Here is a 25,357-nt window from a genome sequence, read left to right on the forward strand (position 1 = left end):
TTAAGGGAAGCACACCCTGCCAGGATACTTTTACGTTTGATTTGATCTCCAGCAAAAACCTCCTTATTAGTATCCTCCTCCCCATGAATATGACAGTAATTGCAGTCTCACTCCAGCGTTGTTTTCTTTCTCTAGTTGAACACATTTAGCAAATTTCACTCATAGGTTATTATTGCACCTTACAGACTAGGGAATCAAACAAATCGCATAGGTTATCTTATTAATTAAGTCAAAATAAGTGTGCCAGATCTAATTTATTCTCCCAAAATACCCTGGGATCCCCTACTGCAACTAGTGGCTCACATTGGCATTTTACTGTCTTAAAAAATATATTGAGCTAACATATTTTAATTGTGCAATTAAATACCATTGATTTTAATAATAACATATTTTTATCAAGTCAGTTTGATAGATAACATGTTTTGCTAATAAGCAATTTGATAAAGGTGTCGAAACCTTGTCTATTTTCATTTTATTTTCTGAATTATTATAATTCAACACGTTGTAAATGGTTATTCCTGTGACAAACATGTTTTATGTAGAAATCTCAAATTATATTTAATTATATTAGGCCACAGTTTTGTCTTGACATGTTAATGTGTTGTTTCATGTTTTACTCTGAAGGCTCCATGTTGTAAAGTATTGTCATTAAATACACAATAAAAACGTAGTTGTATGGTAGCTGTTTTGATAACTACTATCCAAAACAGATGATAGCTCCTAGGACAACTGTATAGCCCTATGCAGATGACAGTGGTGAACGCTGGTGGCCCTGTCCTCACCCACCCCTCACCCACCTCTCAACCCCTCAGAGGAGCAACACTTGATCCATGAATCTTGAGCCACTCTCCACCCCCTCCCTCTCATGGCCTTTGGGCATCTGAAGACCCTGAGCCAGCCGTGCTTATCTGACCCTAACCTTGGCGTATGGTGACCTTGACCTGCACCTCACCCGTTCCCCATCCTCAGGGCTACATCTGTTCCTTTCCCCAGGACACCCAAGTGGTTAGTGAAATTGAAACATCACCTTGAGTTTCCATTTGTTTTCTCTGGAGGTCAGCGAGGGGTTGTCATTAGGACTGAACTTGATCCTCTGCTTTCCAATGAAATGGTCCGGCCATTCTAAAGAGGGGGTGCACTGCACTCACTCTAAATAATGAGCAATGGTAGACCTATCAGAATTGTTAAACACGAGGCAGGAAGATAAACTTGACACTTTGTACTACAATGTAAATCTAGTCATATGATGTACTATTGTAGTAATATCATTCAATTATGCTATATGTGAAACTGCAAACTGAATTGGCGTGTCCAGTTAATATGAAAGTACACTATTTTAGCTTTTTTGTCGGTATCTCAGTTAGACAAAGCATTTCATAAGTAACATCTTTTAAAATAAATCTCAAAAAGTTAAATTTTATGCACCCTTATCTGATATAAGCTGTTAGTTGTGATTAACTATAGAAATAAAAGTTACATCCCAGATCTAAACGCACACCAATTATTATTACAGTTTCCACCCAGCAATTAAAATGGCATGGAATGTAGCTTCCAGCAAACAATGCTTTTCATTGGAAATAATTCATGCATTTTGTCAGGCTTACAATGCATCGGGCTTCTCTGTCATTTCAACACCAGAGGCTTGTCCCGATATGATAGCTTGATTGTGATGCCCTTTATTATTGTGCCTATTGTTCTGCAGTTCCGTGATTCATGTGACCTTTTCAGGAGTTCTCTCTTTTTTTCTGTCTAGCAGAAATACAAGTCCATGCCACATGGTTATACCACACCACAGAGCAAGAAGACAAAGTTAACATTTATGATGGTACATAGACAATGTCAGCCTTTAATGGATAATAAATTAAAGCATTCCCATTTATTGTTAACTATGGAGGTTCAAAGACTGTTACCTCAGGCAGGCAGGATGCCATCTTGTTAGCCAATGACAGTTTGATAAATCACAGAGGTTTGACTGTAGGTTGTTCTTCCCTGCCAAGCAGATACAATTCAAGATAGAACATAACGAAAGAAAGATAGGTTTCACACCCAATGTGTTTGGGAAATGAAGAAATAGACAGAAAGACCCAAAGACGTATCATATTCGCTAAGTACTTTTAAATGTATTTTCTTCTCTATTTCATACCCATGGTATCTTATACCTTCTAAGTCATGGGACAGGGTTAAGGTTACAACTATGAAACATTGGATTGATCCTAACACCTGACAGCATCTCTCTCTCTCTCTCTCTCTCTCTCTCTCTCTCTCTCTCTCTCTCTCTCTCTCTCTCTCTCTCTCTCTCTCTCTCTCTCATATAACATAACATAGTTTCAAGAGCAGTGAAGCAGACAATAATATCCATGTAATTAAGTAATAATCTAAGAGTTGTATTTAAGATAATAGTTTGAATATTCAAATATTTGTGCCATGTGGAGTCGAATCAAAGATATTTTCAAATCCCTAGTCATTGCATATCATAATACTCTCCCACTGCAGGCCCACCTGACATAATGTTAAGTAGAATGAATCTCCAGCCAGTCTCCCTGGAAGGGCCATGGTATTTGTATGGTCAATGTGACCTTTCTCCAAACCCTCTCAGATTAGGTGCACAACATGGAAAATTGTGCTCTTGCTGCAGTCCATAAATCATACCAAGCAATTTTTTTCTTTAAAGAGCTATGTAAATACCGGTGTACTAGCTAGGTAAACAACACTAACCCCGATACAAATGGCTTGAAAATTGAAGAAAAGCACCTTATTTTTCAGCTGAAATTGCTTTTGAAGCCCAACTCTAGCGCATGGGGATGGAGGAGCCATGGAATGATTTGTGCTGGGGGGAATAGAAAAGAGGTTGATGATAACCACACTCGACACAGTTCCTGTGTTGGGGAGTTCTTGCAATAATCAAATATATCATTGTATATTATTTCCCCTCATGCAGACTCTAAATGCATGTCTATCTAAAGTGACGACCACCCCCCCACACACAGACTGCATTTGCTTCTAGGGGTCTAAGGGAGGGCCACTTCCACTGTACATCTTGGGCTAAGATTACCAGTCAACGCCGTGCTGCTGAAATCACATCCAACCTTTTGTTTTGTATGAATAAAATCCATATACTGTATCCTCTTGGATATGGTTATAAGTGATTTTCCATGAAATACAGCAGAGTACTGGACTGAGTATGAAGACTATCAGATGTTGGATCCAACCCATGAATGCAGTATGAACGTTCATTCTATGGCCTTCCTGTTTCACCTAGAGTAGGGGTCACTTTTTAAAGAGGTCAGTCTCTAAAGAGAACAGCTCCTGACCTGCCTAAAGTTCAACAACTATGTCGCAAAATAGAAAAATGAACAAGATTGCCTGTAACATGGGTTATTGCTATTCACAAGTGGTTAGATTTAAGGAACTTAATCGTGACAAAAACTACAACAATAAAAAACAACTACTGCAGTTTTTCCATTGTGTTTACAGCTGCGTAGTTAGAACATGGTGGCCAGAATGACCTTGACATGCAGTCCCAGAAAACAATTATTTCTATCATTTCTGCTATAGTGACCTAAAGCATCAAACTGTGGGGTTTATAGCTAGTATTTATTGGTTTTCACTGTCATAGAGATTGTTGTACACACTAGATTTTTGTGGCAAATGTGGGCTCCCTGCCTCTGTAGTCTGTCTGCTTGGTGTCCTTCCATGTGTAGCTGGACTTCTCTTGGCAACAAAAGAAGAGAAAAGGGTCTTCATCTGGTCAGTACGTTAACCAAGCATAATGAGTCAGTCTGCATCATTTGGCCTCCTAGTGACTATGTCCCCAAAGCCAAGAAACCACACTTCCTGCCTGGTGCTGTGTGTACCACACACATGGCCTCCATATACAGTACATCTTAGTGTTAATCATGAGGTAAGGACGACACTAAATTAACATGTGGGTAGTAAGTAAGTATATCCTCACTGTGTTTGTGGCCTTTCTGGCACAGAGGCAGAACCTGCAACGCCATCCAATCTGTTACCTAGAAGACGCTCCGGACACAAACCCTGACCGTCATAGGGACAGCTAATTCCCAGCATCTGGTGCAAGCTGGTGCCTTCCGTGGTATCACCATGGCAAACGCTGCTTGGCAGCCCATGGCAGCCCATGGCGTCAGACTGTTGAACAGTCACCCCCATCGTGTTCTAAGCAGTATGGACGGGGACCGGTGCGTGAACCGTTTCATTTCAGCATGGTGGACCATTGATGCCTGCAGTAGAGCCCCTGTTATCTAATCAAACAGCACTGGTCAGTTATGATGCCAACTCCTAAATCCACTGCCATCTACAAAGCCGTGGGGGAGATTAACCAGTACAGCGGCAGTGTCCGACAATCAAAGACTTCCCTAAATTTAAGATCTCAGGGTTTTTCTCTGGGATGTGCAGTTATCCACACAAGCAAACACAGACAGACACAAGCCCAGACAGACAGGAAAAATTAAGTGTCCTTCATGCTTTAAATGGAGCTATCACAAAGACCATACAGCCAGTCTTTTGGAAGCAGACATGATACATTCTAAACCCTATTTGTCTGTGTCCACCGGTATATCTCACACAAGGCTTGAGACTCAGTGTCAGAGAACAGTGGATGATGCTGTTTGTCTATAATATAATCAAGTTGCCATATAGGTGCTTCCACTGTGTCTGACCTTCCCATGAGCAGAAGAGGAGAAGTCCCAAACAAAGCCAGCCCAAGACATTCACCTTCTCCCCGTTTTTGCCCTGTACAGACCCTAATCAGACCATGGCTTCTAGAATTACCCTGCTGTCTGTGTACCTCATTATTGCACTAAAGACAGAAGCTCTCCCATAGCAACGGAAAGAGCTCTGGGCACTTTTTTAATATTAATATCTCAGTCTGGTGTGGCAGTAATGATATTAGGGAGCTGACGGAATTCTCCACCCAGCTGGACATGTTAATTGAGAAGGCAGGATTTAAAGGCAAAGTTCACGTTTGTGCAGATGGTGGGACAATGCAAGATGGCAGACCTAGGTCAGTGTCATTCCCAAGCTATACCTTAATGGCTTGAGTTTTTTTTTCTGAAGTTTGACGCATATGAGTCCCTGAGGTCCAGAAGGGTCTTTGGGGTCTGAGTTACTACCTACGTGTCCTTGACAGAGGACTACATTGTCCAGTGGATATAATGGCACTATTACCAAATTTCTCTTACCATTTCATCATCACGTGCTATTTTAGTGTTTTTAATCACCACTCCAAAATACAAAACGGTGCCCCTAATTTCAATAATTTGTGGAATAAAAATCTGTATAATTAGCTAGTTAAATAATAGACCAAATATTGCAGGATGTATGCATCTGATATTATGTTACCATAAACAAGTTAAAGAGTGCACAGGCAGACCAATAAGCCCACAAACCTCAGAAATATGACAAACCCTAAATTAGTGTAATTAAATAATGAGGGTGATTAATTTACCTACTAACTTCAGTTATGAGCCACTAGGAGCTGCTCTAATACAGTGAGCATCTTTCCCCCCAAGAAACACACCTGAAGTCCAGTCCTGAAAGCAGACTCACCTCTCACAACATATTAGACAGAGCAGGGAATAATGTCTTGGGAGCCAACCGCCATGGGGACACAGTTTATCTCATATAAATACCTGTCCCCTCCACAGTGTACCTGTCCAAACAAATAAAACTGTGTGAGCAGTTTGCACTGTGTGAGCATGGCTTGGTGGGGGTATACAATGTGTCATAGTGAAACTACATATGAATGTGTGTCTCATAATACCACTACATTCTAAAAGCCAGTGAACTTATTTTGCAGGTAACAAAATACACATACACAGTATATATCCATGAGCTATATAAGATATAATGTTTTATTCTGTTATATTATTGAAAACAAACCTTACTTTTGGAGAATACAAGCAAGATTTCCCCAAAGTAACACAGGGTTAGAGACAGTGGTACCATACTGTTAGAAAGTCAAACAGATGGGATGTCTTTGGAGAGGTGGATACTGTCACACCCACATTTACATCAAATTAGAGTAGCCTGGGCTAGTCCATCCCCCACTCTGACCAAACACCGGAAAGCAGGTGTCTGCTTAATAATTTGGTCAAAGATCAGCGAGTTAAAGGTTGAGGCCAGGGGCAGAGAGGGATGGGGTCATGCTGCTTCTAGGAGGGTGGTGAGACATGATCTCCCCAAGTCTGGAGCAGCCAAACCCCAAGGTCATCCATTAGTGCTCTGGCCCGTTGGTGCTGGAAGAACCACAATATATTTACTGTGCACCCTTAAACCTTTTAATACTCCCAATGACCCAGATGAGGAGATCAGCCCCCTAAGGGAGAGGCATGTTACATTATTAACACTGCACAGCCATTGACAGCTATTATGCTACATTAGTTTAGTCTGTCCGTCCACTTCAATAGTGAGATGCAAAACATGATGCAAAAACTATTCTGAAAACATCGAATTATTTTCCAATTGTGCATAGTCTTTGAGTGCAGTGTGGTTCCAACAGTATGAATAATAAAATAGAATTCTGCCTTGGAGTTGAGTCACTAATAAATTGTAAGAGATTGGATCTTTAATTTTAATTATTGCAGGGATATTTGAATATCTACAATCATCCCTATGGCCATTTGTGATCAGTTTTAAACATGCAGGTGATAGTGTCAGTGCCTGACCAAATTGTAAAAGAACATTGAGTTATGACTGATCATTATCTGCACTTTCAAAGAATGTACAACATTTCTGCATTTAATGTGACACATTTTCTCTTTTTAATAAGGAGAGGATGTTGAAGCTGCAAAGGAGAAGGAAGAAATGTCACTAGTGTCAACCACTCCCTTTAAATAGGGCTCTCTTATGATCCCTTCCTACCGCTCTCTCTCAAACCTTTACCAGGTGTCAAGACTGGGCATCAGAATAATACATTAAAGTGACAGTGTTGGCAGGATCAAAATACATTCCCGTTTCCACCCCGCTCAGGACAACAGAAGAGCCGTCTCCTTGGCTGAGACACAAGCTCTAATGAGTGAAGTAACAGCTGAACTTCTCGGGCACTGGAGATTTTTCGCCAAGGCCAGCCATTTACTGTCATTAATAATGGGATCCTGTATTGGACCGTTGATTTGATGGCCGGCTCAACTTCTCCCATGGCCTATCAACTTGACACAGGTTAATTTTGCCCCTTGCTCTTAAAGACATTGTGTTGCAAGTGTTGCACATGTGTAAGGTCTTCATCTTTTTCAGTCATATCTCTCCTCAAAGAGCCTAAGGACCAAGCAGTGTCATATTAACCTAAGACAGCTCAATGCAATGTATTGTAAAAGCATACGTGCATGTCTGTGATTATAGGTGTCGGGGAAACCGGTGTTGGATCCATGTGGCTCTATGGAGATACTCTGAGATGTAGTGCTTGTTGTAAAGAATCATCAAGTCAATATTTTAGACAACATTTTAGAAAGTAGTATTTTAGTAGTTGTTCACGTAGTGTAGACTCCTCAGAGGAGGAAAGGGAGGATAGACTCCTCAACAAATTTCATAAACATTTAAATATTTGTTTTTATAAAACTATACTAAATATATTCACGTCACCAAATAGTTGATTAAAACACACTGTTTGGCAAAGAAGGTCTACAGTAGCTTCAGCAGTACTCTATAAGGTAGCACCATGGTGTAGCCGGAGTACAGCGACTGTCCTCCTCTGGGTACATTGACTTCAATACAAAACCAAGGAGGCTCATGGTTTTCATCCCCTTCCACAGACTTACACAGTAATTATGACAATTTCCAGAGGACGTCCTCCATCCTATCAGAGCTCTTGCAGCATGAACTGACATGTTGTCCACCCAATCAAAGGATCAGAGAATGAATCTAGTTCTGAAAGCAAAAGCTACAGCTAGCTAGCAGTGCATAACATGTGGTGAGTAGTTGACTCAAAGACAGAGAAAGACAATAGTTTATAACAAATAAATGTCTTCCAAAATTAAGGAAGAGCAAGAGAGAGAGAGACAGAGAGAGCTAGCTATATTTGGTTGTATTTTTTGGTTGTACACTGTACTGTATGATTGTAGCGGGTTTACAAACGAGTTAGTCTTAGTAGTTCTACTTGACAATGACATGACAACAATGTAGGATGTGTGTAGCGGTTAGCAGTCATGATATGAAGGTTTGGCTTGGAAAGGTTTTTTCGCCTGGTCACAGACTGATGATGTGCTGTCCACAAGTGAAGGGAAAAGGTGAGAGGAAGAGAGCATGTAGATAGTTGCGAGAAAGAATGATATATACAACGAGAAAAGCAATCATGCTGTTTTTTGTGGCTGCTATGAAAGTTAACTGTTTCGTTGTGATCAAGGATCACTCATTCCGCCGACTCTGTTGAAAAACTTTCCTTAAAGGGAAGCAAAAGGAACAAAACGGGAATAAACATACCTGAGTTTGTCCACCCTAGGTCAGCTAGATGCAGGCAATTGTGTGCAAGGCGTACTGAATGTCAGTGTCTGTCACCTTGATTGCTCAAAATGATCTCGACCTGTGCATTTACATTGTAAACTTTCATTCATAGGCTAGGTTGTAGAAACCTCATGATGGGTATAGGGAATATTGGAGTATCATGTAGTAGCCTCAACTTATCAATGTTACATTGAGCTGGGTGAATGGAATATGAATGACAGACATCCAATATGCTGTAATAGAATAAGGCCATGCTCATAAAAACAAAATCATCCTCCCTCATCTTAAACGGCACCGACCGCCACTGTAGTTGTCATAGTTGAAGTAGTAATAGCAGCTACAGTACTAACTCCATCTGTTTTTGCATCTAGCTCAGTCTATGAATTTGAGAGGGCTTTCATTCTCTATGATGTAGCTTGTCCTGTTCCAAACCAAGTAGCAGGGCTGCCGTTGGTCCTAAACATAGACTCCAGGATTGTGGAATATTAGTGATTTCCATTATTTTCCTTTTTCTCTACTTCAAAGAACAGCTGAGCATACATGACAGCTTAGCCAGTGGAGATGGACTAATGATACTTCATACTCTCTGAAATCTTCCATGGATAAATGCCCACACACATGTAGTCTTCATTTTTTGGTCATGGATTGTGTTGATCCTGACAACTCAGTTTCTCTTTCTTCAGGGCTAGCCCCCCCATGCGCTTGGCTGGTGGTTCCTTTGTGTAACCTGTTCTCACACTGTTCCATCTCTACATCATGCAGCCAGCTTTTCACAGCAGCAATTCAACAGCAATAATCACACACTTTTGCCTCAAAGCAGACCCCTTGCTCCCTTTGCCAATAAATTAAGGGTCATCAGGGCTTGGACGAAATAGGATAAATATGATAAAATCATACCCCATATAAAAAACGATTGAATAATCATATTTTATTTCTAAAAGTCTGTATTGAAATTCTAATGTATTCAGGCAGTGATTCGATTTTTGTAAGTAAAAAATGTTTGTTGCACATTTGAATTAAGCCAACGTTGCGACCAGCGTACTTTACTAACATGACAGTAACTGCCATGGCTTTTGATGCTGCCGTGTGACTGTGTGATTCTTGATGAACTCGAGGTCATAGATTCCCAGTGGCTGCGTAGGACAGGGAATAGAGTGCAGCAGGGTTCAGGCCTTGGGTCACTGAAGCTTCAGAAGTGGCCAGCCAACTTTGGCCCCGCAGGGGAGTGGGGGAGGGGGGTTGACAGATTTGCTGGTGTTTTATCAAAGTCCACTGAACCCTACAGCAAAGACTCAGAAGCAGGTCCCACAGAAAGAGGGAGCACTCCTCTCATCTCCAGTTCACAGAATTCCAAAAGAAGGCTAGTCTGGATGGGGTCCAGGTTGCCCCAAGACAAACAAAATCCAGCCACAACCTCACGGTGGCACTGCCAAACCTTTTTTCATCTACTCTTCCCCAGACAATATTCAATATGCGTCGGGGGGCAGTGACATGTACAGTATTGGTTTATTTTTCATATGCAATGATGTTTTGAACCACATTTAGTCAAGTAGGATTTGCAGAAGGAATCAGACCACAAACCTTTTTTTCCCCTTTCACTAAGTTGAAAGGTTAACTTGCTCCCTAATCAAGATGGCAGGTCCATTGGCATGGTAAAACCCAGCTGTGGCCCTGGCAAGTGGCGTGGCTGGTCCTGTCTCCCCCTGCATTGTTCCGGGCATCACATCCAAGAGCCCTAGCTGTGTGATATACTTAACTGAGGTCAGCATTGTCATTATCTGGGTCTTGTTGGCACTATTGCAGTCTCCTCTGATGATAGGCCTCTCTTTCAGACCTGCAGCTTTTAACACTCCTTAAGAGGTAACCTCTGTGAAGACGAGGCAATCGACCACCTGCAAATGTAACTCGGGGCTGTGATTCTGTTAAAAGTGCATCCTTTGTGACATTCTGCCACCGCATGTGCTGTTTTCTCTGACCTTTCGTAATTTTACCACAAATGTTTGGAGATTTCTCTGATCCTTTTTCATTGGGATTAGTCCAGTTTATACATACAGGCAATAGACTATGGTGCTTATTTGTGTTCTCCAGAATGAAGGGGGGCAAGAAACTTGTCAGACATAGAACAAGATGAACTCAGAAAAGCAGCTTTACGTATGATAACACTTTGTGGAATGGGATATCCTGTGAGCATAGGCAACATCATTATTTCTGCACAACTGAAGCAAAACTTGTCTATGGTAGTGTACATCACACAACAATTCATGAACATCATGATTGGAATGCATTGGTAATATTGAGATGACATCAAATACTTAATTTCTATCTATCTATGAAGTACATCATCAGAGGTGTCTTTGACTATGACAAGAAAGTAAGCTTGAAAGTATTTAAATCCTTAGCAATTTCATTTTTGTTACAATACCTAGTTGACACTAATCCCTTTGATACTTTAAAAATGGCCATAAAAACAGAAACAGGACAAAAAGAGAGGAGTGTTGTTGAGGGTTTTTTGCATGGTCTTAGCATTGTGTTTTCATTCTAGCACTACAGTACCTCCTCATTCATGTCAACCACATGGAGTTTCCCATTGTATTAGAATATAAAACATTTTTAAAAGATCTCTCTCTCTCTCTCTCACACACACACACACACACACACACACACACACACACACACACACATTGAGAGACATGCACAGAATAACACACATCCCTATTTTAACTGTCTCTCCCCCCTATAGCAATTTTGTCAGAAGTTGAAAATGTCTTGATTTAGTTGTCTGGCTGTTCCGGACAGTTTCCCCCGCTGTGCTAATGTGAACAGGACATCCTGCTGGGCACCAAAAAATACCACTTCACGGCAGCAGCATAGCTGGCCGCTTTTATTTATGGAGCTACCGAAATGAATAGGTATTAGTGTCCAAACATTTCACCATGCTCCTGCAGCCACACACAAAAGCCCCTGATTTTCAGCAAATCTGCACTTATTTTATTCAAGAAGACTGAGCCAAAAAAGAAAATGAAAAAAATTATAATGACTTAAAAGACCTCAGAAAAAGAATAGACGTTGCTTTTGAAAGAGGTGGATGAGAGTGAAATCGAACATAAAAACACCTACATTTCATTGCACTTCTATAAAAGTTCAAATGGAAAATGTTTTTATACCCTGTAAACTGAACAAAAGTGCTCATGTACTGTATGGACCATAAACGTAACACTTTTTCCAAAACCAAGTTGCTTGGTACTTCCAAACACTTCTGACCACCGTATGAAAAAATATACAGATGCATTTTATAATATGTTACAGATCATGTACTATGTTTGTATCAGATCATGATCACAATCAATATAATTATGTATTGTGAGTGAAGGCACCAACAGTGTAAAGCATCCCTCTGGCCTTATCATGTGGGAGCAGGCTGAGGCGGAGTGGGACTATGTCCTCCTGGCCCAGCACTCCACTCTGGCTGGCCCCCGTGTCCAGGACCTCATCAGCATAGAGCCCGCCTGTCCCCGCCTGCTCACACCCCTGCTCCTCACTGCTCCTCAGCTGTCATCCCTGCCCTTCTGCAAACACACTGGGCTGACATTTGAAAAAAACTCTGGCATTCACCCTCAATATGGATTTTTGTTGATTATAGCTTTCTGTCTCTGAAGATTGCACGTATTATTGACTGCGCGATCCTGTGACTGTTTGCACAGCTTTTCTCCCGTCTGGATCACTGTGAAGTCCAGCAGTAATGTAGTCATTCTCTCTCTCTCTCTCTCTCTCTCTCTCTCTATTTCTCTCTCCCTCCATATTTTTTCATGTATATTTTTATTTTCTCCCTCGGTTTTTTGTCCTAATCCCACTTGGCAGCCAACCCCTCCTTTGTGCCACCAGAGATCAGAGTTTATGCGAGGCTGCGGTCAGTAATGTCACTAAGACTGGGATCTGATACAGTAGCTGCCCGTTGGTTAAATGCCCCTGGCCTAAACCTCCTATTGTTCTCTTAATTCCAAGCGGCAGCTCTGTTTCACTCGCTGTATAATAGCCCATAGGTTAAAGTTCGGCTCCTTTTACTTTGAATTTACATCTTTCACAGGTTCCTGCCTCCCTTGTTCATGGCTCTTTTTTTTACCCCGTTGCCTGCAGGCAGCCAATCTGTTTGCTGAAGCTCGCCTGATGGTCTCCCACAACTAGGCATCTTCTGGAGGGTCAGAGGAGAGCAACTTGACTTAATGTGTTAACCTAAGTGGGCTCCGCCCTTCTCCAGAGGGGAAGCCATGGACCCCTCCATTAAGACCTGACCACCACTCCACACCGGGCCGGCCCCAGCCCCAGCCCCAACCCCAACCCCAGCCCCAGTCGGGATATCACATGGCTCTGCCTAAGACAGGCTCTGAGACAGGCTCCTCATTAAAGCCTGCCGCCCAGCCCATCTCAGGATTAGGCCTTTTCAACATTTATCCTCCAACTGACAACTGACAATAGGATAGGAATAGGATGGGCACTCTTCATGGAGTGTGTGTTCATACATCGTGGAATTATAATTGCACTTTCATGATGAGAACACAGGAAAATCTATCCGCAAACACAATGCATGGATTTAAATTGGGAGCTACTTTCAAGGATGTAATTGTGATGTGATTCCAAGAGAACAGGAGCAAGTCATATAGTTCCGTACATCCTCACATGCTCGTCTATCTATGCACTCACACACACCAAACTCTTCCCAGCCGCTAACCTTTCAGCCTTTTGATACATTTACTTAAAGTTTCCCTGCAGTTAATACACAGAGGAGCGATCCTTTTACTCGTGTTTTGATGTTTTGAAAGAGCAGCCCCATTTACCGCGGTGGCCCATTCGCCTGTGACCCAGTCATGGTTGCGCCAGTGTTGGGGTTACAGAGCGGTGAAGCTGGGACGCGGAGCAGGAAATAGAGATGACATTGGTTCTTCAGCTGGGTAGGAGGAAAAGGTCTGGTGATAGCAGGGCTCAGCAGAGCCTCCTACAGCAGAACTGAGCACCAGTCATGCTTCCTATTTACACCGCTACACTGGCAGTTTTCAGAATTCATATTTGATGTGGTATAATGCCTTGAAAGAGAGCTATTTCCCTGTATACAGGATGTGATGGAGGGCAGGTTGCTGCATGGCTCACAGGTCACCAGGCTTGCTGCAAGTAGAAAGGTTTTCAGGCTTCAAAGCAGCAAAACATTGTGCTGTCTGTATAGAATGGACTGGTAACCGCTGAGATTTTAAGTCCTCTACTCTGTTGTAGTGTATGTTTAGAGCTAAGGTGGAAAAGAAATAACAAATTATTCAATCAAATGAAATATGCATTTCAGGATGTCTTTATCGCCTTTAAATTATTGGTTGTAATTGTGCATTATGTGTCAAGAAATCTTAACTAATTATAAGTGTGAACAACCCCACACTTATTTACATATGTAGTGAACTCACAAACATGTTTCACACCAGTTCCTAATAAACACAACTTGATGAGGAACAGGTACGATTTTAGAGAAGGTGTTAATGAACTGTTGATGTAATGTTCTCCTTCCTTTTCAAATCATTTCCATATCAATAGACAACCGTCATTACTAGTAACTACTGAGTGAGTTAATAAAGACATCAGCTCTTAGATCACACAGAACACCGCACCATTAAATGAAATGAGAATTATAATAGCCCATTTGTTTGAGTCCTAATACAACTTTCACAGATGTATATAAGGTACAAAATAGACAAGTAATTCATTTACTTTTGTAGCAACCTATGAATTATTTTGGAGAGCTGTCAGAAAGAAAAAGAGGCCAGAGAAAAGAAGAAGTGAAACTCTGTAACAGCGCAATTAAACTCTGATAATGAGGTCAGACATCAGCTCCAGTGCAACCCGTATCATTACATGGGCCGAGCGGAGCGGGCTGCTCCAGCTGCCTGGGTTTTGCACAGGGATTATACTCCCCGTCCTGAGGGCAGCACTTTTACTAGGCTGACCCTTGCCTTGCCACTGGGACACCAGCCACCCCAGGGCTCCTAGGGGCCTCAACCCCCAGGCCTGGAGCCAGTGGCACCAACAGGACTAGGGAGAAGTGAACTGTGTTGCCACGTGGGATGACAGCAGCCTCAGCTCTCTGTCTCTCTGTTCAGAAGCACACAGACAGCCAGGCACCAGAACAGAATATCCTCCATGTTGCCAACTTTGAATTACTGGGCTCCTCTATTTCTGTCAGCTCATTTGCAAAAGGCAACAAACAATGAAAAGTTTGTAAAGGAAAATAGTACCAGTTAATATACATTGCTGTATTTGGATCTGTAGGACTGTTATGTGATTGTCCAAAGAAAGACAAGAATTGCTAAGAAAAGTAAGGAAAATATTTCCATATTTTAGAAACTAACACTGATTCACACTGACAAATGAGATTGAAATAATGAAACGTACATTTTGGCGTCAGTCTGGTTCTCCTTTCCCTTTGTTTGGAGACTCGTTTGCAAAGTCCCTAGCAGGAGTCAGACTAATTTCTCTTTTCTTTTTGGGTCTGCATGTGTGTTTTGTGCTGTTCCCTTTTTGTGTCCCATGATTACTTTGAGGATATCATTATGACATTCAGCAGCAACAAGAATTCTTCTGTTCTAATTTATATCAATTAGTAGGGGATGCTAATTCATGCTGACGGCACAGTGTATCTTGAAAGGCTAGCGAGGATGTTGTGGCGGCAGCATCACTATGAAGCCAAAAGCCACCCTCTCTCCCCTTTCTCCTCCCTCTCGGTTTCCCAATCCACAACAAGGGGTTCCAAGCAAGGAGGACAATACCAGTCAGAGCCAGTACTATGATAATTAGTTATTGATTGAGAACAATGGCATGGTGCGTACTGCCGTATTAGCTAGACGCCAGTAGGTCGCGGCACCAGGAGCAGCCATCAAGAAATGAAGGCTAAAACATGTCTGACTCTCCTAATAAGATATTCCTTTATGTTTTTTCTTTAATTTCCCTCGTCTTTTCCCTTCCCCAGGCACGTTAGTGTTTGGGCAACATGGGGTCAAAAGTATTAATGCTTGTGCACAAACGAGTGCCTGATGAAGGGGAATTTAATTAGAGAGAATGAATGCCCTGTAAGCCTCCAGCCCTCCATGCTACCTTGCACTGCTCCTTAACAATACTGCTAGCAAGAACTCTGTTGCAGTTAGTTGTTAGCACTGAGACTACACAGGACCCATAGCTGCAACTCTATAGGTAGAGACTGAAACGTAAGGTACAACAACGTAACTTATTTTTATACAAAGGGCCCAAACCCACATTAAAGTATTTATGCAGTGCGCAGTATATACAGTTGAAGTCGGAAGTTTACATACACTTAGGTTGGAGTCATTAAAACTTGTTTTTCAACCACTCCACAAACTTCTTGTTAACAAACTATAGTTTTGGAAAGTCAGTTAGGACATCTACTTTGTGCATGACACAAGTCATTTTTCTAACAATTGTTTACAGACAGATTATTTCACTCATAATTCACTGTATCACAATTCCAGTGGGTCAGAAGTTTACATACAGTTGACTGTGCCTTTAAACAGCTTGGAAAATTCCAGAAAAGGATGTCATGGCTTTAGAAGCTTCTGATTGGCTAATTGACATCATTTGAGTCAATTGGAGGTGTACCAGTGGATGTATTTCAAGGCCTACCTTCAAAGTCAGTGCATCTTTGCTTGACATCATGGGAAAATCTAAATAAATCAGTCAAGACCTCAGAAAAAAAATTGTAGACCTCCACAAGTCTGGTTCATCCTTGAGAGCAATTTCCAAATGCCTGAAGGTACCACGCTCGTCTGTACAAACAATAGTACGCAAGTACAAACACCATGTGACCACGCAGCTGTCATACCGCTCCGGAAGGAGACGCATTCTGTCTCCTAGAGATGAACGTACTTTGGTGGGAAAAGTGCAAATCAATCCCAGAACAATAGCGAAGGACCTTGTGAAGATGCTGGAAGAAACAGGTACAAAAGTATCTATATCCACAGTAAAACAAGTCCTATATCGAAATAACCTGAAAAGCCACTCAGCAAGGAAGAAACCACTTCTCCAAAACCGCCATAACAAAGCCAGACTACGGTTTGCAACTGCACATGGGGACAAATATCGTACTTTTTGGAGAATTGTCCTCTGGTCTGATGAAACAAAAATGGAACTGTTTGACCATAATGACCATCGTTATGTTTGGAGGAAAAAGGGGGAGGCTTGTAAGCTGAAGAACACCATCCCAACCGTGAAGCACGGGGGTGGCAGCATCATGTTGTGGGGGTGCTTTGCTGCAGGAGGGACTGGTGCACTTCACAAAATAGATGGCATCATGAGGGAGGGAAATTATGTGGATATATTCAAGCAACATCTCAAGACATCAGTCAGGAAGTTAAAGCCTGGTCGCAAAAGGTTCTTCCAAATGGACAATGACCCCAAGCATACTTCCAAAGTTGTGGCAAAATGGCTTAAGGACAACAAAGTCAAGGTATTGGAGTTGCCATCACAAGACCTGACCTCAATTCTACAGAAAATCTGTGGGCAGAACTGAAAAGGCCTGTGTAAGCAAGGAGGCCTACAAACCTGACTCAGTTACACCAGATCTGTCAGGAGGAATGGGCCAAAATTCCCCCAACTTATTGTGGGAAGCTTGTGGAAGGCTATCCAAAACGTTTGACTCAAGTTAAACAATTTAAAAAGGCCATGCTACCAAATACTATTTGAGTGTATGTAAACTTCTGACCCACTGGGGAATGTGATGAAAGAAATAATAGCTGAAGTAAATAATTCTCTCTACTATTATTCTGACATTTCACATTCTTAAAATGAAGTGGGGATCCTAACTGACCTAAGACATGGAATTTTTACTGGCGTTAATGTCAGGAATTGTGAAGTTTAAATGTAGTTGGCTAAGGTGTATGTAAACTTCCGACTTCAACTGTATATAAATTTTTTCCTGTATTCAAATCAAATATATGTTGTCGGTTTGATGAAATAGCAGGAACCCTTTAGATTCTCCTCAAGGTATTCTTCCAGTATTCAGAGGACATATGTGTGTAAATTAATACACAGTATATGTTATATGTAATTTAACTTAACTAGGCAAGTCAAGAACAAAATCTTATTTAACATGACAGCCTAGGAACAGGGGGTTAACTGCCTTGTTCAGGGGCAGAATGACAGATTTTTACCTTGGCAGCTCAGGGATTCGATCTTGTAACCTTTCGGTTACTGGGCCAACGCTCTAACCACTAGGCTAACTGCTGCCCCATATATTGCCAATATGTTGTGCTATCTTGCATTGTGATTTCTCAAAGTTGAGACGCATTATCAGACATGTTACTGAAATCTGATGCATGTCAGCAAAACTATATAATTTTGGTATAAGGTACTGTACCTAGGTGTTTATAAAAGCCATGTTGAGATATAATAAAATCATTGTGAAATTACTGGTATCTGGTCTCCTTGTTAGGGAGGAATGTGTCAGGTTTGCCATCAATGTGACAGCACCCCCTACACTCTGCCCACCTGATCCATGGCCTGTAAGAAAGCACCTGGCATTAAACTGGCAGGGCATGAGCGTCAGTTGAACAATGAAGAACTGTCAGGGCCGACAGCCGGGCACGGCTGTAGCAGCGCTGCTTTGACAGGGAGGGCCAAGGAGGCTAAACTGCTTTGCTGGAACTAATTAAACAGATGAAGTTACGACATGAATATGCAGATGTGTTTACATTTTACCATATGGTATTATTTCAGGTAATAATGCACAGTAGAGGCTTCCCTCTCATTAATGTGAAGGGATGGGATTATAAGCTGAAGTCTATCTAGAGACACGTCGAGATTGTTGGAGAAATATGAATGGACACATGGGTATTGAAATCTATTTGTTGTGACTCAATTAGCCAAGATGTTGATTGCTGCTACATTTATGATACAATATATATAGGTAAAAGGGCACTTTAGCATTAGCATATGTTATACGGTTTATATTGTTTTTATTGTATTAAGACACTGTTATAAGAAATGCCATTTTATTTTCAACAGACATATGTTTGTGTATCTGTGTTGGTTCTCCAATAACACAAGTCCCAACATCTGCAAACAGACATTTATCGATACTCAATGTGTTACCTACATTGTAGCTCAATTTCTCACTGTTTTTGCCAAGTGCTGCCTGTAAAACAGAGCACTCTAAGTTCCTTCTCCATGGTCTAATGTGCAGCCTCCCCCATTCCCCTAGAGCGGGTGCTGCGATGTTAAGAGGGAGGGGCCAGCGGAGCCGCGTTTAGTGAGAAGTGCAGGATCATGGGGGCCAGCTGGAGGGGTGATGGGGAGCGTAATTGTGCCCGCTGTGTGGATAGGACCGGGGTGAGAGAATGGGTTGAGGAGCCCTGGAAAAAAGGGTGGGGAGGGGACACCTCAATTACCTGCGCTCCCTCTGACCCCTCTCCCTGTGTCTCTCAATGGACTGATCCACTGTCTGAGGGGCGGACTTTCACAGACAGACAGACAGACAGACAGACAGACAGACTCCTCTAGCAATTTAGTATTCTATCTCTCTTTGGGCCAGTAAGCCCTTTATTTCGGCTATATTTTTTGGACATTTTCTTGAATACCTTTTTTAATTGCTACATTATAAGCATTTTCATGTAATGATATAGCATTTCTAATGACACATTTTCGTTTAAAAAATCCATAAATCAGTTAGAGGTAGTTTTGATCACATAACATTTAGACATGAAAGATTAGATTGCATACTGTGCGTTAAAACATCACTTCCTGAGAAACGAAAGTAGCAGGTTGCATGTGAAGCCTTCATTGTTTAGTTGGGAACTTTGATATGGCTAATACAGTAAGTGACAGAGACTGGTGTTAAATCCATACTTCACAGGACTGTGATGTCTTAATAAACTCTCTGTGTTGTTCAGACAGGGAGGCTAGACATGTACGAGGACGGCCATTGTGTAGCTGTCATGGCTGGCCCTCAAAAGCAGATGTAGCTGTCAGATTATTAATATATGTATACTGACAGGCCCCAAGTCCAACCCCAAAACCCTCAATTTTTTCAATGTCCCTCAAAAAATTTGCTCAGCTTCAAAGACAGTGGGCAAAGGGTTGGATGCAAGGTCAAAGGCCAAATACATTTTGAAAGCGAATTCTCTTCCTTTTGCAACCTGTTTTTATTGCTGTCGCTCCCCTTCTCTGTGGCGGCCATTCAGCTGAGACTTAGGCTGAATTGGCAGCAGCTTTCAAAGCGCTTGGCAGCCTGGTGATCCTCGGGAGCTCCCGTCTGACATCTCTCTGGGTCTGTCTATGCACAGGGGTCAGCACAGGGCCCTGACTCCCAGGCCCCGCTCACTCAGGCGCTACCATGAGTCAGTCCTGAAGACTGAAATTAAAATGTGAAAAGCCGGGTGACTGAAGGCATTCCTCGCCCCCCCTGGCATTTTCTTTTCTTTGTGACAGTTCCTCTGAGACAGATTTTTCTTTCATGTTTCTTTTTTTTCTCCTTTTCGATTATTTAACAACATGCGAACAGAGCTGTCAAGGAGAGACATGCTTGATCGACAGTGCAAGGGAGTGTTTTAGTCAACATGGGGTTAAATGTGATTTTCTGCATGTTCAGTGCTGTAGTCTCAAGGCGTTTAATGCCATTGCTTGATGTTTTTTGATGGATCAATTATCCATTCTAACATGTTGTGAAGCCTGTAACCAAACATAGAGAGAAGCACGACATTTGTCACAGTTTTCTATTAGAATAAGGAAATTTAAGTAATTCAATGACAGCTAATTTATTCTTTGTTTGTAGCAATCTCATTATAGTAAATTTGGTCCGTGAAACCCTGGAAGTGAAATACACTCAACATGAAGTATTGGGGCTAATACTATTCATTTTATATCTCTATAATTCAGAAAGTTGTCATTTTTCAAGCGGAAAGAAAGTGTTTGATAAACTGTGATAGCAATAATAAGTTTTGCCGAGCAGATATTATTTGTCTATTGGTATTAAAGCATGTCCTCTGTAACCTATATGACCGTACTTATTCAGGAAGCAATATCATCATTCCAGTTTCTTGCTGTTTGAATACGTTTCTTAGATGGTGAACATACAAATGCGTAAAAAAACCCATAACAAACAGTTAATAACACATACATGTACAAAGGTAATATACTAAGTCAAATAAACACAAATACATATACTGATAGTTTGCAAGAAAAGTGATCAAAAATGTACAAAGACAAGCCCAGAATATGGGACATACATTTTTTTTCAGTCTGCATTTAATTTTGAGACTGACACTGAGTCTTGCTTTAAATCAAACCCCAGCATCACACCACATTTTTTAGGTGTGAGTTAATAATACTTTATTGATAACAACAATCAGTCACAATTAACAGCAACGTAAGGGGATTTGAACCGAGGCGAAACAGCTGCATAGGAGAGTCTTATTGGGATATGTGTGCATGTGCTTCAATATGCGAGTGAGGAGATTTATTGGGATTATCAATGGTATATTATTCTAGTTTGTGTTATAAAGAAAAATGAGGGAGCCTCTTTTCTCAAGGCTTCACTGGGCTCTGTCAATGGTTTGGAACTGAATTGCCTTGGATGGGTTCCCTCATTCCATGGAATGATCTCAGACCCGAATTTAGTGGGCATCTCAGGATCCGGACCATACAAGCTTGTTGTCTGCATATGATGTGTGAAATAGATAGAGCAGTCCTCCCTCAGATGTGCTGAAGTAATCTTCAGCCAGAGCTGGTCCAGCAGGCCTCACCCCTAAAGGGATTGATGCAGTGTCAGAACCTTTGGCTCAGGGGTCCTTTTCTCTTCTTGCCTCTCCAATCTGACAAAAGCTGCATTTCTTTCCCTCCCTATTCGTTTCTCTTTTTTCTTCTATTGAATTCATCAGCCAGGGAGGCATGGAGCACGTTCATTTGAGATGTGAATGAAACATTTTCATTAGAAGGGAGGAGAGTCCCCCGGTCAGAGACAAGGCCGGTCCTGATCTGAGCCAATGACATCCCCATAGATTATGTCTTCTCTTTTTTTCTCTGTCTTACTTTCTCCAGCTGTCAGACTGTGTGCGGTGTGGCAGGCTGATTGAAATCAGCACTGTGTCAGGGCCGTCATATCTCAGATAGACATAAAACATGCAGAAACATCAATAAGCAACAGGCCGCGGACATCTCCCAGCCACTGAGGCTGCCGAGGGGAGATGAGGGGAAGGTTAGGACTCTGGGGGGGATGCCTTACAGTTGAAGTGTCTTCTTCAGGCTTCACTGAGACCCAGACAAGACAAGATAAAGTCTGTCAGGTTATCGCCTAGTTCAAGTTGCTTCTCGGACAGCAAGGCCACTGGGACATGGCATGTAGGGGATCCGTGTTTGAGTGACTGTGTATGTGTGGAAGGGGAGTATGAAATAGAGAGACTGAAACTGCCTGTTTATGTTGAATTGTGAGTTCAATATGGCAGAGATATTCCTCATTGTGTCAAGTAAATTCATGGCATAATACAGTACATATGCGACAGGTCCATTTTTGACCTACGGCTGATGACTGTTAGTTGACCCATGGATATACAGTGTTATAATTACATTTTACCATGAGTCTGTCAATTAATCAAACCATTGCATTATGCTTGCAAGCAACCTTTTAGGCAAATAATACAATATTGAGGCAATATGATTATCTAGCCAAATGCAATGGATTGCCTATCTGAATGGAGAAACGTAGAATGTAACTCACGTCCACGAGATATCCTGGGACTTGAGTCTTTGAGCAACTAATAGGAGCCAAAGGGGATAGTGGGTTCTTTCACAGCTTGACGTGATACTCGTTACCAGTGGCTAATTAGATCCGTTTTAAAGCACAGAAATCGCTGAGTCTCACAATTCACGAAGCTGTTAATGGTCATCATGGGGAAGTTGTTGGGAGGAATAAAGTTTGGACATTAAATGATTTCACACAGTCCTGACAGTGACAGTGAAGGACTAAATCTAGCAGTAATTATTATGACACTGTAGTCAGTGGAGGAGGTAGAGTAAAGGTTTCAAAAATATTCCTCCCAAGTTGCAACCTATTATTTCCTTGTTTTGTAGATGGGAGACTTTGTGGACAGGTGCCCATCTGCATATCAAATGTGACTCCCATTATTTCATGTCTCTGTCTAGTAAACTTCCTCCCCACGCTCCTACATGTTCTCCTCCATCTGCCTCCTGTCCATTGATCTGCCTACCCAAGCATCAGTCTGTTTAACATCTGCTACAAGTTCCGCCATCTCAGGTAACTATCTAGCTGCTCTCCACCGTCTATTGATCTTCTTGTCCACCTGCAGTAACATCTGTTTCAGTGTGTCTTTTGTCAAATAAATCAACTACCTTGTTCACTTTCACTAACACACACTAACTTGTTTAGCTCATTCAATACTCATAAACCAATCAATATCGTAGGCTATATCTAAACAATTGAGGGGAATCAATTATCGAGATTTGATATAATTGTATTTTAAGCTAATAATAATTACCAGAGAGAAATTGTGTCGGTCTATTTTTCTCCAATATTACAACTAACCATAACATTTATTTTCTGAAATTAAAATGATTGTTTGATTAAACAATTACTTTTAATAATAACGCTTGCACCACGCACTTGCAAAGGCCAAAGTTTGTGGTTTTGAGTTGATTACTGAAATGTGTCCATTGAGACTGAAAAGCCATTGCATCCCTAAGACATGCACTCTTGGTTGACTGATCTGGCATGAGAACAAATCTATCTATTTCTCTAAACATATTAATGCATTATTCTACCCCTGTGATTAAAAAATCTAACCGTTTCAAAGAAACTGTCTGCCTGAAAATGTGCATCATTGAAAGCTAATAGTTCATGTCAAAGCAAAAAACTATTACCAAACAATGAGGGTGTATGATAAGCAATGTTCATTTGAGAATCAAAAAAGCATACTTTTTTACTCACATTCAGAATTAAGTGTGTGGTCCATTTCTCACATAAAACAATTCTGTGCTTTTGGAGGCATCACAAGACAAGCATTACTTGCACCATCAGTCAGAAATGCATTATTTTCACTCCTATTTTGATGGACTTTTTATAAATGATTCAAACAGGCACTTCAATCAACTTTACTGAGAGAGAGAGAGAGAGAGAGAGAGGGAGAGAGGAGAGAGAGAGAGAGAGAGATCTTAGAGAGAGAGAGAGAGAGAGAGAGAGAGAGAGAGAGAGAGAGAGAGAGAGAGAGAGAGAGAGAGAGAGAGAGAGAGAGAGAGAGAGAGATCTATTTAGAAATGTACCTTGGCAGGCTTGCACTGCATATAGAAAACACTGTTGCAATGTTAATCTGCTCTTTTGTAATGACGGGGCGTAGGTTACTTAATTTCAATTTCTGATTTCAAAAGCTATCAAATACAGCTCAGATGAGAAATCAATTTTCTCAGCTGCCCTGGCTTTGTGGCAAAAAGAACTCCTGCCATTGGAGGACAGCCTATCACATGACCCAGCCAGGGATTAGTTCAGTAGGCCCATGTTGCCGCCACCTCAATTACAGGCTCCTCTTGTCATTTACCTTCATAACATCTAATTCTCAGACAGAACTCATATTTAATTCATGAAAGCCTCCACAAGAGTAATTGTAATATAAATTGCCATAGAAATATCAATTTGTGTCTACAATTTTTATTTGGTATGCTGGTGGCATTCATAGGGTAATTCCCCTTAATTTGCCGTAAACAAAGAAAGGGGTAGAGAATGCATTTGATTTTGGAGAGAAATCATTATCATCTCAAATAATATTATTGAAAATTGCCTGTTAAAGCCTTGAATCCATCACCACTTCACAGTCTGGTCATCATCAGTGTTGTGCGTGGTGAAGATGATGATGGTTGTCAATATGATACTGATGGTATCATTATCATTGCAATGATTGGTATTATAGGATCCAGAGATTACACAACAAAATTTAAATTGGAACTGTAGGAGTTGTTAATAGGCAGCACAAATAGCAATATTAATTTCCCTTCTCTAATCAATAAATGTGACATTTCCATTGGACATTTTTTACCAGGTTATAATGAATAGATACAATAGAATAAATATCATTAACAGACACTAATGTGTTAAGGCGTAAAGCAGGCTACATATCTAGCATTGTTCAATCACATATCCCCAGACTCTCATGGTGTTACCATTCATTATTTACACTATTTACAACAAAAAATGTACGGAATATATGGCAGATGTTTAAATACATAGGCATTATTACAAACGTAACCATACTGAGATGCTATGTCTACAATAATACCCTCAATTATTTGGCAGTGAGGTTATTCTACATTGTTTCCATGACAACTGTTTGGTGAGGCCTGCAATGAAACCAACCTCAGCTGTCATCTCTTCACCTAAAAGCTTTGTAATTGCTCTCATTTGCATACAACAATTAAGTGTTTTAGCTCACAGCAAGACAAAGTCAACCTTTCTGCTATAAGGTAGAGATGGTATTAATATTTGTAATATATGCCTTTCTGCAAAACTTTATCGACAAGTTTCTGTCTCACGCATACCCTCTTCATCACCTCTTTTTTTTAAAGAACTTTCTTGCTGGAAATATGTATGTTTAGACAACTATCTGAGTGACTGATTGCCGCTGTCAGGACAAACTATTTTGAATGTGTTGTTCCAAATCACCTTGTTACCAAAGTACTAAAGTGTTGTGTTTTGCAATCCTGTGCAACATTAGCCTTCTTACCCTATCATGAAACACTGTCTTAGTTGTCTGTTAGCAGTGTATCCATATTCATGGTTGTCACTGTATCAGCATGTGGTCAATGTAATACAGAGCTAATGTGAATTTTGTCAATTAATTTGGTACCTAAGTGAGCATGAAAC

This window comes from Oncorhynchus tshawytscha, linkage group LG19 (assembly GCF_018296145.1).
Source record: "Oncorhynchus tshawytscha isolate Ot180627B linkage group LG19, Otsh_v2.0, whole genome shotgun sequence".
NCBI lineage: Eukaryota > Metazoa > Chordata > Actinopteri > Salmoniformes > Salmonidae > Oncorhynchus > Oncorhynchus tshawytscha.